Source organism: Scylla paramamosain, chromosome 45, assembly GCF_035594125.1.
Source record: "Scylla paramamosain isolate STU-SP2022 chromosome 45, ASM3559412v1, whole genome shotgun sequence".
Taxonomy (NCBI): Eukaryota; Metazoa; Arthropoda; class Malacostraca; order Decapoda; family Portunidae; genus Scylla; species Scylla paramamosain.
In genome coordinates, this window is record NC_087195.1 from 10,916,347 (window position 1) to 10,929,151 (window position 12,805).

Here is a 12,805-nt window from a genome sequence, read left to right on the forward strand (position 1 = left end):
ACACACACACACACACACACACACACACACACACACAAGAAAAGTATTTACACTAATTTTAGTAATGCTGTCGAGTTTCTTGAGAAGTAAAACGAATATTTGAGCATAAATTCGAGTACACACACACACACACACACACACACACACACACACACACACACACACACAGACATTATTATTATTATTATTATTATTATATATTTTTATTATTATTATTACACAGACACACAGAACAAAATTATTTACTGTAACTCCAGTAATGTTGTGGAGTTTCTTGAGAAGTAAAACGAATATTTGAACGTAAATTTCAGCCCAGAAAATTGTTGTCGTTGTTGTGTCGCTCCGTGAGAGAAAATAAAGAGCCCGGGTACTCTACATGTAAACTATTATGCTACACTTTCTCATCTCGAAAGTAAAACATGCAAAACTTTAATACGTGACTTATTTTAGTCTCATCTCCCTCCTCCTCCTCCTCTCTCCCTGCCTCTCCTTATTACTCCTAGCGCTGTCTCTACCTCCTCCTTCTCTCCTTCCTTCCTTTTTTCATCCTTACCGGAAGGGCCTGATTCTCTCTCTCTCTCTCTCTCTCTCTCTCTCTCTCTCTCTCTCTCTCTCTCTCTCTCATCCTCTCCTTCTGAAATACAACACCCCATTGCGTGATCCCCTCCCTTCATCCCCTCAGTAGGCACTCCACATTCTCTGTTCCACCTCCTTCAGTGCCACCCCCCCTTCATCTTCCACCCAGTGTCGCAGTTCAGAAGTTACCATGTATATGTCACCGTACACTTTGGCACTTCCCTCGACGTGTCCTCTGTTACAGTGTCCCTCGTGCGTTCCAGAGCGTTAGGGTTCGGTGATATATAAAGTAAGAAGAGCATCGCCTTTTGCCGTGATTCTTCTGGAGTCTGGGCCGTAACTCGCCCTCTCAAAAAGCTTAATTTAAGAGGCATTTTTCCCCAGACGAAAGCCGCTCATGAGACAACATTTGTGAGCAGGCTCAGTGTTTGCGCAAAGGTATGAATGACGGGAGGAACACAACGGTGGGACGCGACGCACTTCTGCCGTGTGGTGTCGCGAGCCTCGTGTTGGCGAGAGAGGCTGACGTGAAGGGAGGTGAGGTGGAGGCGTCAGAGAGGGAGGATAATGAAGGCCAGGAAGAGAGAGAGAGAGAGAGAGAGAGAGAGAGAGAGAGAGAGAGAGAGAGAGAGAGAGAGAGAGAGAGAGAGAGAGAGAGAGAGAGAGAGGTTAGAAATTAAAAACGAGCGACACCACTTTTTTTTCAGGAGAGTTGGTGTTCTCCAAACCCAGCGATGTATCCTGAGGGACTCCACTCCGGCACACTTTCATCTCGCCTCTCATTCATGGAACTCTAATCAGTGAAGAACCTCGGGTGGAGACAAACTTGTCCTCTAACCTTAATTAAGAAGCACTCCCACTGACCTGGCCCTCGTTGTGTGTGTGTGTGCCCTGTCTGAGGTGATGTAAATGTGCAGCTTTGTTATAGTTGTTTTTACAATAACCTTCAACTAACGCTCTTCCTCTTCCTCCTCCTCCTCCTCGCTCTTCTCTCTTCTTCCTCCTTTCCATCATCTGTAATTTCCATCCATCCGCCCTTCACTCAGTTATATCCTTTCCCCTGTTCACTTGCTCTCACTTCCTCCTCCTCTTCCCTCTCCCTCCCTCTCTCTGACTCCTTTCTCACACCTCGGAAGCTGATGAAAAAGAAAGGGTAGGTGGGCTGAGGGCTCTGAAGTGGGGCTTTGTTTTACTTCTCCCTTAAACAAGCAAACAATCCTACGCTCTTCTTCCTTCCTTCCATCCTTCCTTCCTTGTCTGTCCTGTTTGCTTATCTGTCTATCTGTCCTGCCTCTTCTGCTTACCTGTCTGTCTACCTCTCCTTACTCTTCTGTTTGTATGTTTGTATGTGTATCTTCTAGTGTTTTGTTTGTTTATGTCGTAGTCTGTTTGTTTTACTGTCTCCTATTGATAAAGTTAATGTCTTTATACCTGTCTGTCTGTCTGTCTGTCTGTCTGCCTATTTTCTTTTTGGAGTAATTTTTGATGTGTGTGCTTTTTGTCTGTTTGTCTGTCTGTCAAGTAACTAGCTAATCAATCTCTCTCTCTCTCTCTCTCTCTCTCTCTCTCTCTCTCTCTCTCTCTCTCTCTCTCTCTCTCTCTCTCTCTCTCTCTCTCTCTCTCTCTCTCTCTCTCTCTCTCTCACACACATCTCCAGCTTCTGAAACGCTTCTACTACTACACAGGAAAAAATATAGCAACACATACACGCACACATAAAAAGAAATATGTACGTATTTCTTGAGTTTCTATAATGCTTTCACTGGAGTGTGGGTGGCAGGGAAAGGAAGGAACGAGGTGGTAGTCAGAGTGAATAGTAATCATTAGCACGTTATTTTTTTCCCCTTGTTTCCCTTTCATCGTCTGTAGGAGGAGTGTAAGGAGGGAGAACTCTAACGTTAAGAGAGAAGTAACGATGGAAGGAGGAAAGGAAAGTAAGAAAGGAAAGGGAATATAAAAGTAAGAATAAAATAAACAAAGGGTAAAGGAGGGAAACTGGCAGCAAGGAAGGAAAGGAGGAGCAGTGGGTGGAAGAGAAGGGAAGGTAAGGGAAAGAAGAGTGGAGGAAGGGAGAATATGAATAAAGAATGGATAAAAAACTAATGGAGAGAATCAGAACTGTGGAGAGGAAGGGGTGAAATGGAAATAGAGGAGGAGGAAAGTGAATATGAAGAGAAGATAGAAATGAAAAAAAAAAAATGAGGAGAATAAGTAATGCTGAGAGAGAGAGAGAGAGAGAGAGAGAGAGAGAGAGAGAGAGAGAGAGAGAGAGAGAGAGAGAGAGAGAGAGAGAGAGAGAGAGAGAGAGCAGCATCAAGCAGTCATCCCAACCTCTGCCTACCCAAGTCTGTCTAATCTAAGTTTTATGCAATGCGCCACTCTCGTGTGTTACAACATTAGCATCCCGGCGGTGCGGAAATGACGGAGCGAGGCGGGAACAAATTACATGGCAACGCAACGCCCAGCTTCGTAATACCCTCCTCCGTGCAACACTTCGTCAAATTAAACCCAAATGAAATAACATCATGCATCTCTCTGAGTATTCCCTTCTTTTTTTTATCCTCCCCATAATGACCCGAATAATTACGTAATGGAATTGGCAGGACTCGAGAGCAAACAGGGACCAAGGGATGCAATTAGAGTACAGTTCTGTATGACGAAGCCATCAGATGACACACGGAGCCAACACAGGGGCGTGATGAGACACTGGCGCCACGTGGGGAGGAAGGGAGAGAGGGCGAGGAGGGTAGGTAGAGGGAGGGAGATAGAGAGAGGGGGAAAGACACTGAGAAGAAAGACAATAATGAAAGACAATAATGAAATGTTAACACAGTGGCGCAGCTTGTATGAAAGGGACTCTCTCTCTCTCTCTCTCTCTCTCTCTCTCTCTCTCTCTCTCTCTCTCTCTCTCTCTCTCTCTCTCTCTCTCTCTCTCTCAGATACTAAATCATATATAGGACATTAAAGTTCAAGGAAAAACGTTAAATGTTCATCAGTCACTTATATTAGCGAGTATACTATTACAAAACTGACATAATTAATCTACAGACCTTTTTTTCTTTCTGGCAGGTAAGTATGCGGGTGAATGTTCCATATCAGCCAAGCATAACCTGCCTGCGACTGATGTCTGTGTAGCAAAAATAACGGTATATAAAATAACCGATAGAACTATAATGCCAACCATATCTCTGGCAAACCATTCATCTAAAACTCTCACAAATATTAAGGAACTATCCAGCATAACTTGGAACAGACGAAATATCAGAAACATCTATGGTTGATCCAGATTTATGAGAATGAGCGTGTTTTAGAGCGCTTGGATTGCTTGTGAATAAATAACATACAGGTAAAAAGGAGGTGGCAGGGATCAAACCCATGACAGGACACTCAAGGCTCACGGTTCTTTGTAACTCGAGCCATAACAATCTGATACAGTCTGACTTACTGACTGTCACTGGGTATGAACTGTGGGTGTATGCTATGAACTCGTAACTCTTGTCTTGAAGTCCATCTAAGAGAGAAAAGTGTCGGCGCAAAACATCAATTTGTGTAAATCGATGAATTTCAACATAATGATCAGTGAATATTGAGCATCACTACACGGCTTCATACTTAGAACTTTTCGGAATCACTACAGACTGGATTTTAGCAGCGCCTTTAAAGTGTAACACAGTACATCATTAAAAATAATACTTTTTTTTTCCAAAGACAGTGATGGGCGTGGCAATTACTTCTTTCAAGGTTACGAAACAATGGAGACAGCACATGGCGGCGTGCTGGCCCTGAACCGCTGCCTTGCACGATGCCTCTACTTAATCACACACATAAGTATAGGGATCCTGAAACAAATAAAAGACTTGAGCTGTGTTCCTCAAGCGTATGTACAAAACTACATTAATTTGATATATATGTGGCTATTTGTTCAAACGAGTGAGAAAATTGTGTATTCAATATTTCTTAGTGGAAGATACAGTGTAGAGGCTTAGGCGTCAGTAGTAGCGCCCATTATCGTGTATATTTTGGGATTATTTTACAAATACTGGATCAAGTGAAGTATTTGTTATTGCCGAATTACCACGTAGCTTTGAAAAATTAAAAACTCACCATTGTTTATAAAAGAATACTGTGAAGCGTGCAAATCTTCGAATTTTGGAAATCACACACATACACACACACACACACACACACACACACACACACACACACACACACACACACACACACACACACACAGGGTAGCTGAACCACTAATAGCATTATAAATTTTCATAAGCTTGTATAAAGAGCAACATGATTAATAACGATAACTGATAGCGGCGCTCGTTTATGTGAAGGATGTGGTGGCGTGAGGCTCAAAGGTCGTGGCTTGATACTAATAAGCATTCCGAAATGAACGTGATATCTGGTGCGGCGATGACGTCGTGGGGAATGTGGTGGTGTGATACTAGATTTACCAGTGACGTCAGGGAGCTGTCATGATTAAGTACAGTCGTGGCCTTCAGAGCATTAAGTACAGTCGTGGCCTTCAGAGCATTAAGTACAGTCGTGGCCTTCAGAGCATTAAGTTTGCTGACTCGAACACCTTGCAAACTTTTTGATGAAACTGAGATAACTTTTTTTTTCTTTTTACTTTACAACGAAGTAAAATCAAACGATATATAAATGCAGATTTACAGTAAAAACTGTTTGATGCTCACTCAAACTTTATGACAAAGAAATGCAAATAACAAAATATATGGAGACAATAAATAAGAAACAACTCTGAGTTTTTCATTCATCTGTGTGTCATAAGACAAGAAGAAGAAAAGAAATCTCGTTCTATTTTCTTATTTACAAAGATATAACACACACACACACACACACACACACACACACACACACACACACACACACACACACACACACACACACACACACACACACACACACACAGATAAATAGACGGTAATTACACATCAGTCAGCTTGTATACGAACAGGATATCCTTTCAGAACGAAAAAGAATCTTAAACATCCGCCTCTTTTTCTCAGAGATTGGAAGGCTGACATGAGGCGAAAGAGATCCAGCATAACAAACTTCTTCTCGTGATTTATTCCAGACTCATGACAGCGCTGAGCCATTGGGAGTGGCGTGGGTGTGAAGCTAAATGAAATGCTTTCGACTTTGCTTCTCATTTTATATTAGAGTGGAGAGGGTGAGTCTGTACTTGTCGCTGTTTGGCATTTTATTTCACTCGTCGGGTGGGTAAGTCAGTGAAGAGTCATCTCTGTAAGGGAGAGCAACGTGTTTGCTTTTATTTTATTAACCAAGATATCGTAAAAAAAAAAAAAATGACGGTAGTGCAGACGGATACAAAAATGGAAAAATAAAATAAAAAGTTCTGTAGGAATGACCTTTAATGGGCAGGCAACCGATAGATGAGTGAAGAAGGTCAGGAGAAGAATTTATCCACCACTGAAATCGTAAAAAAAAAAAATAAATAAAAAAATGACAATAGTGATGAAATTTCAATCTTAACCAGTCACTTTATCATCGGATTAAGAGATTACAAATTGACTCCTTGCCACCACAATCTCTTGAATAACATCGCAGAGAGTATTCATATCACTGGTGCCTTCTGGGTGATGAAATTATGAAAGGATACGTGACGATGTGATATGAAGAGGCGAGCCTGAAGAGGTTTGGCTGCCTCACTCCTTCACTTATCCAATGATCTTGTCCGTCCGGCTGATGTTCTATAATTCCTGCGCCTGGTCAAGCCCACAGCCTTCCACTTTACCCTATTTAATGTTGAAAAGAACTACAACAACGACAGGGGATGAAAAGGCCGATGATGTGGAGGACGATACAATGAATAACAAAATCATACATATCGGAATGAGACAAACAACTCCAATCCAGCGGAAGGAATTACAAAAGGAGGAAGAATTGATGTTGAAAATAACGTAGAAGAGCAACGATAAGCGGTGAAAACGACGATGAAAAGGACGATACAATGAATAACAATGAATACGTGTCGGAATGATGTAAACTACTCTACGTAATCCAAAGGAAAGAATTACAAAAGGTGGAAGAATTGATGGGATCTGCCCCTCAACGTTAACAAATGGCAAATCTACCACACGAACATAACAAAGAACACGAAGAAAAATGAATATAGATTATGTTAAGAGGAATCCTGACCGTGCACCTCACGTACACCACCACCTCAAGTGTTATTTATAGCCAATGGCAGTCTTAAATTTTCTCAGCGGGCAACACGAGGAAGTAATATATTCGCTTACATATTTCCCTTTCTATAACAAATAACACCTTCGAGAGGAGGAGGGAGTGTGAACCATCTCTTTACCTATAAATTCAAACCCATTTAATTTACGTGGAGGAAGCGTGTCAATTTTTGTGTTTATATAATAGTGTATAGTCTGATCAAATATGTAAAGCGGTTCCAAGCTGTATTGTGCTGTTTAGATATAAAAAAAAAAATTAAGCGTTTACCAAGATAAAGATATCAAGTGAATGAACCAACGGATGAAAGAAAGAATGAATGAATGAACGAATAAGTAAACTAGTAAATAAATACAACAACAAAAAAACTCGAATAAAAATATAAAAAAATCAAGTAAAAAGCAGATAAATATATAGATAAAAACAATGAACTAAGTTAAGCTAAAAAGTTATGAAATAAGTTTTATAGAGACTGTTGTCATTATCAGCCTGTACGTCATTATCATCATCATCATCATTTGGTTACTACACTTGCTGAAAGACTATCAACTAAATAGAAATAAAATATATAAAGATTCATTACACTCATTCTCTGATTTAATATAAGGCATAAAGGACGACAATGTTAAGTAAATCTAATCAACAAAATTGGTAGGGGGGAGATATTAATGAAAAACAGAAAACTATGAATACCGGAAAGACGAAGAGAGAAGGTGGAGAGAGCGAGAGAGAAGTGTTGTAACAAGTTTTCGGGAGATAAGGAACTATCACAGAAAGGCCTCAATCCTAAAATACTGAAGATAACACTGCCACAGGTGGTTATGGGCACCATGTGGGAGTCTGTAGAGGATCAGAGAGTTGTGTAAAGGAAGTGAGGTGAATGTTTTGAACAGCAACAACAGACAGAGTTAGCAAGTAAAGAAAAAGAAAATATTGTGGTATTCATATGAGGTAAGTACAGAGATTCTTGGGGGAAATGGAGAGTGGAAAATTATCTCGAATTGAATTGGTCTTTACTTTTTTTTCTTTCTTTCTTTCTTTTGGCTTGCCTTTCTCAAAATATTTTTTTCTTTCTTGAGTGCAGCTTGATATATGCCACAAGCAGATACTTGTACATATAAATATATTGGTTATGTTTTTTTTTTTTTTTTACAGATTTACATATTACTTTGCCTTTTTTTTACAGATTTACATATTACTTTGCCTTTTTTTTTTTTTTTGCAGATTTAGCAAAGTTTATTTTACATACCCAAATCTTTAATCATGTGCCTTATTTTTTTCTTGTACCTAATTTAAGTAAAAGTTCTCTCTCTCTCTCTCTCTCTCTCTCTCTCTCTCTCTCTCTCTCTCTCTCTCTCTCTCTCTCTCTCTCTCTCTCTCTCTCTCTCTCTCTCTCTCTCTCTCTCTCTCTCTCTCTCTCTCTCTCTCTTTTCTTTTCTTCTGTTCTCTCTTCCTTTCTAATTGCCCACGTGTCTCTTCTCCAAGTGTTATCTCGTTCATCTAATTTCGCGGGGGAAATTGCTGCACTTTTTTTTTTTTTCATCCTTATCTTTTCCTTGCTTCCATTTCCGCCTTCTCCCTCGCCACCATTAACCCATCGCTTGTTTTACCACCACCGCCACTGCCACCGCCACCGCCACCGCCACTGCCACTGTCGTCGCCACCATCCTTAAACATGGGTACGTTGGGTGTCAAAGCGCCTGTCTGTCTGGCTTGCTGTCTGGACCTGAATCTCATTATCTTGTTAGCTTTCCTCTCCTGCGATCATTATTTACCGCCGGCGTTCCCTCTATCAGTTCGTAAAGGGACCCGAAGAGAGATTGGATGCCACCAGTTTGCTTTTCTTTCCTCTTTTTTTTTTTTTTTTTATTTAAGGGATGTCACTTTTTTTCCATTTCCCTGTATTGCATGGTGCAAGTTTCCATTTGCCCTTTAGATGAGACAAGGGCCCAGTTTGTAGTGGGCATTGCTGCGTACAGTGCCATCTGGGATATTAATCCTTTCACTGCTAGGCAAATACTTTTCTGTATCCGTCTACAACTTTTTAGATACTTTCTTATGTACTACATTTTCTTAAATTACCCTCCACACACTCTTTCCTTCTTTCTGTAAGCATTTTCTACAATGTTTTCAATCTTAACAAAGGAAGATCATATCAGTGAAAGAGTTAAACTGCGCTGCTGACAGAAAACGCAATTTTTGGGCAAGAAGGGCTTTCAGCTCTGTCGGTCAACATCTACCTTTCCTTCTTGCTGGAAGTTTGCCTACATTCAACCTGTTCCTAAAAAGGGTGACCGTTCTAATCCCTCAAACTACCGTCCTATTGCTTTAATTTCCTGCCTATCTAAAGTTTTTTAATCTATCCTCAACAAGAAGATTCTTAAACTTCTATCACTTCACAACCTTCTATCTGATCGCCAGTATGGGTTCCGTCAAGGCCGCTCTACTGGTGATCTGGCTTTCCTTACTGAGTCTTGGTCATCCTCTTTTAGAGATTTTGGTGAAACTTTTGCTGTTGCCTTGGACATATCAAAAGCTTTTGATAGAGTCTGGCACAAAGCTTTGATTTCCAAACTACCCTCCTACGGTTTCTATCCTTCTCTCTGTAACTTCATCTCAAGTTTCCTTTCTGACCGTTCTATTGCTGCTGTGGTAGACGGTCACTGTTCTACTCTTAAACCAGTGGTGTTCCTCAGGGTTCTGTCCTGTCACCCACTCTCTTCTTATTATTCATTAATGATCTTCTAAACCAAACTTCTTGTCCTATCCACTACTACGCTGATGATTCCACCCTGCACTTTTCCACATCTTTTCATAGACGTCCAACCTTTCAGGAGGTAAACATATCACGCAGGGAAGCCACAGAACGCTTGACTTCTGATCTTTCTAAAATTTCTGATTGGGGCAGAGCAAACTTGGTATTGTCCAATGCCTCAAAAGCTCAATTCCTCCATCTATCAACTCGATACAACCTTCCAGACAACTATCCCCTCTTCTTCAATGGCACTCAACTGTCCCCCTCTTCTACACTGAACATCTTCGGTCTGTCCTTTACTTATAATCTGAACTGGAAACTTCACATATCATCTCTAGCTAAAACAGCTTCTATGAAGTTAGATGTTCTGAGACGTCTCGTCTCCGCCAGTTTTTCTCACCCCCCCAGCTGCTAACTCTGTACAAGGGCCTTATCCATCCATGTATGGAGTATGTATGCTTCACATGTCTGGGGGATTTCCACTCATACTGCTCTTCTAGACAGGGTGGAATCAAAAGCTTTTCGTCTCATCAACTCCTCTCCTCTAACTGACTGTCTTCAGCCTCTCTCTCACCGCCGCAATGTTGCATATCTAGCTGTCTTCTACCGCTATTTTCATGCTAACTGCTCTTCTGATCTTGCTAACTGCATGCCTCCCCTCCTTCCGCGGCCTCGCTGCACAAGACTTTCTTCTTTCTCTCACCCCTATTCTGTCCACCTCTCTAATGCAAGAGTTAACCAGTATTCTCAATCATTCATCCCTTTCTCTGGTAAACTCTGGAACTCCCTGCCTTCTTCTGTATTTCCACCTTCCTATGACTTGAATTCCTTCAAGAGGGAGGTTTTAAGACACTTATCCATCAATTTTTGACCACTGCTTTGACCCTTTTTTGGGACTGCCATTTCAGTGGGCATTTTTTTTTATTGGATTTTTATTGCCCTTGGCCAGTGTCCCTCCTACATAAAAAAAAAAAAAAAATCAAGAGGATATCGGCGCCCTAAGCATGTCTTCCACTTAGAATATAGTTTTTTTTTTTTTTCTAATAGTCAAAGTTTTTGGAGTTTCGTTACTTTTCAGTTAGGGTTATCGACCTTTTTGCTTTGAATGGTTTTAGTTTCATCACTTAACTCAACCTCATTACTGGGAAAAAAAAAAAAACATGAGACAGACAAGCAGGCAGACAGACAAGGAGACAGACAAAGAAACAGAGAGACAGACAGACTTAGTTCTTAGTAATATCAACAACACGTGTTTCATTTGTGTTCTTGTCTCGATATCACGACTTTCCTTCATTTGTTTTATTTTCACATACCAGGAATTTTCTTACATTTTCTAACTTGGGTACTTGTATTTTTTTCATATTCACGAACATTTTCTTTTCCATTTTTTTCTCCCCTGTGTGCTGGACGTACCTATAAAAGTCTGCTCTGGATTCTTGGCCTCAGCATCCTCAGGTCGTTAGGGCGTGGAATGGAGTGTTCCCGTCATCCTCACTGAGCTGGTTACTTTGACGTTACCTTGGCATTGGGAAAGTGTGTATGTATATTCAGTGTCTTTTTGTCTTTTTTTTTAATACAAGTATTGTTCCCATCCTTCAGTTTGTCAATCATTCCTTGTTGTCTTATGTCGTATTGTGAAAGAGTGCATGTAGTACTCGTATATTCACTTTTTCCGTGTTTTTTTTAGGGTTTTTTCTTCGTTTCCTTCATCCTCCCCTGTGTATTCAGCATCTTTCTCCTTCTTTTTGAAGTATGAGTATTGTTCCCGTCATCCTTCAGTTTGTCATTGGTTCTTTGTTGTTCTCTTTTATTGTCAATGAGTGTATGTAGTGCTCGTATATTCACCAGTTTTTTTTCATGTTCTTTTTTTTTTCGTTTCGTTCAAGCTTTCGTAGTTCGTCATCCATTTCCTTATATATATATATATATATATATATATATATATATATATATATATATATATATATATATATATATATATATATATATATATATATATATATATATATATATATATATATATATATATATATATATATATATATATATATTTGTGTGTGTGTGTGTGTGTCTGTGTGTGTGTGGGCGGGGGAGAAAATACGGATTAGAAAACAGGAAAATTCTTAGTTCCTGCTTTTTATATATATATATATATATATATATATATATATATATATATATATATATATATATATATATATATATATATATATATATATATATATATATATATTTTGCATTTCCTTCATCTTCTCTGTTAAAATAGTTTCTCTGCCATTTTTTTTTCTTAGCAAAAGAAAAAAAAATCCCAAAAACTCTTCCCACTTCTTCCTTTTTAGTACATAATTTCTATTTTTCATTGTCATCTTCCAGTTTAAATTGTGCCTGCCCATTTCTCTTGTTGGTGGGAAAAAACACATCGAAAAGGTGGAAATATCTTTTTAGGTTTTGGTTTCTAAGAACGTAAATCTTGGTGAACTGTTCTTTTGTCTCTCTGGATTCAGTAAGTACCGTTGTCTCCAGCTCATATGTTCTCCTTTCTGCTTAAATATATTTTCTCTTTTCTTTCCTGTTCTTGTTTTTCATCCTCCTGGCCTTTTTTTCCGTTTTCTTATACTCCTCCTCCACCACCTCCTCCTCCTCCTCCTCCTCCTCCTCCTCCTCCTCCTCCTCCTCCTCCTCCTCACATTTGCTCCCTCTACCTTCCCACAGCCCCGAACTAAGTCTTCTTTCATGTATGTGTTTGAAAATGTGTGTGTGTGTGTGTGTGTGTGTGTGTGTGTATGTTATAGGCGAGGCCAGACGTCTTCATCCCTTTTTCTTCATGTTTTCCATCATAGTGGCATCGTGCGAGCAAGAGAGAGAGAGAGAGAGAGAGAGAGAGAGAGAGAGAGAGAGAGAATCACTTTCATTGTTATTTTTCTGGCCTTAATAACGAACTTCTTGCCTCACATTTTCCCCCACATACACTTGCTATACTCCAGAAGGAAATATGTGTTCTCTCGCACCACACAGTTGTCTCCACTCGCCCACACACTTTGGAACGAACCGCGTGTCCTTGAAAAGAATCCTCAGTTTTTAAGCTTGATTCATGTGTTTCGATGTGAAGGTGTTAACACTCCATTAAAACTCTGAGCAACAGATACTTATTGCGTCACTAAGATACTCGTACTTCACCCACTGATCACTCCCTCCCGCGTGAGTTTGGTGGCGTGGCTTTTGGGGGATTGAGCTTGATGGTCTTCACTT

The 12,805-nt window shown here is 40.0% G+C and overlaps 1 protein-coding gene across 3 annotated transcripts in view; it reads left to right on the forward strand.

Moving 5' to 3' along the window:
* The window catches only part of LOC135094240 (uncharacterized), a 184,412-nt gene that overhangs the window by 32,630 nt on the left and 138,977 nt on the right, over positions 1 to 12,805 (forward strand). For 2 of the 3 annotated variants that reach the window (XR_010263677.1, XM_063994165.1), the window contains exon 2: positions 1,284 to 1,476. The exons of the other annotated variant lie outside the window; for it this stretch is intronic. The gene's annotated coding sequence lies outside the window, so the exon portion shown is untranslated. The remainder of the gene's footprint in view (positions 1 to 1,283; positions 1,477 to 12,805) is intronic. 3 annotated transcript variants of the gene reach the window in all.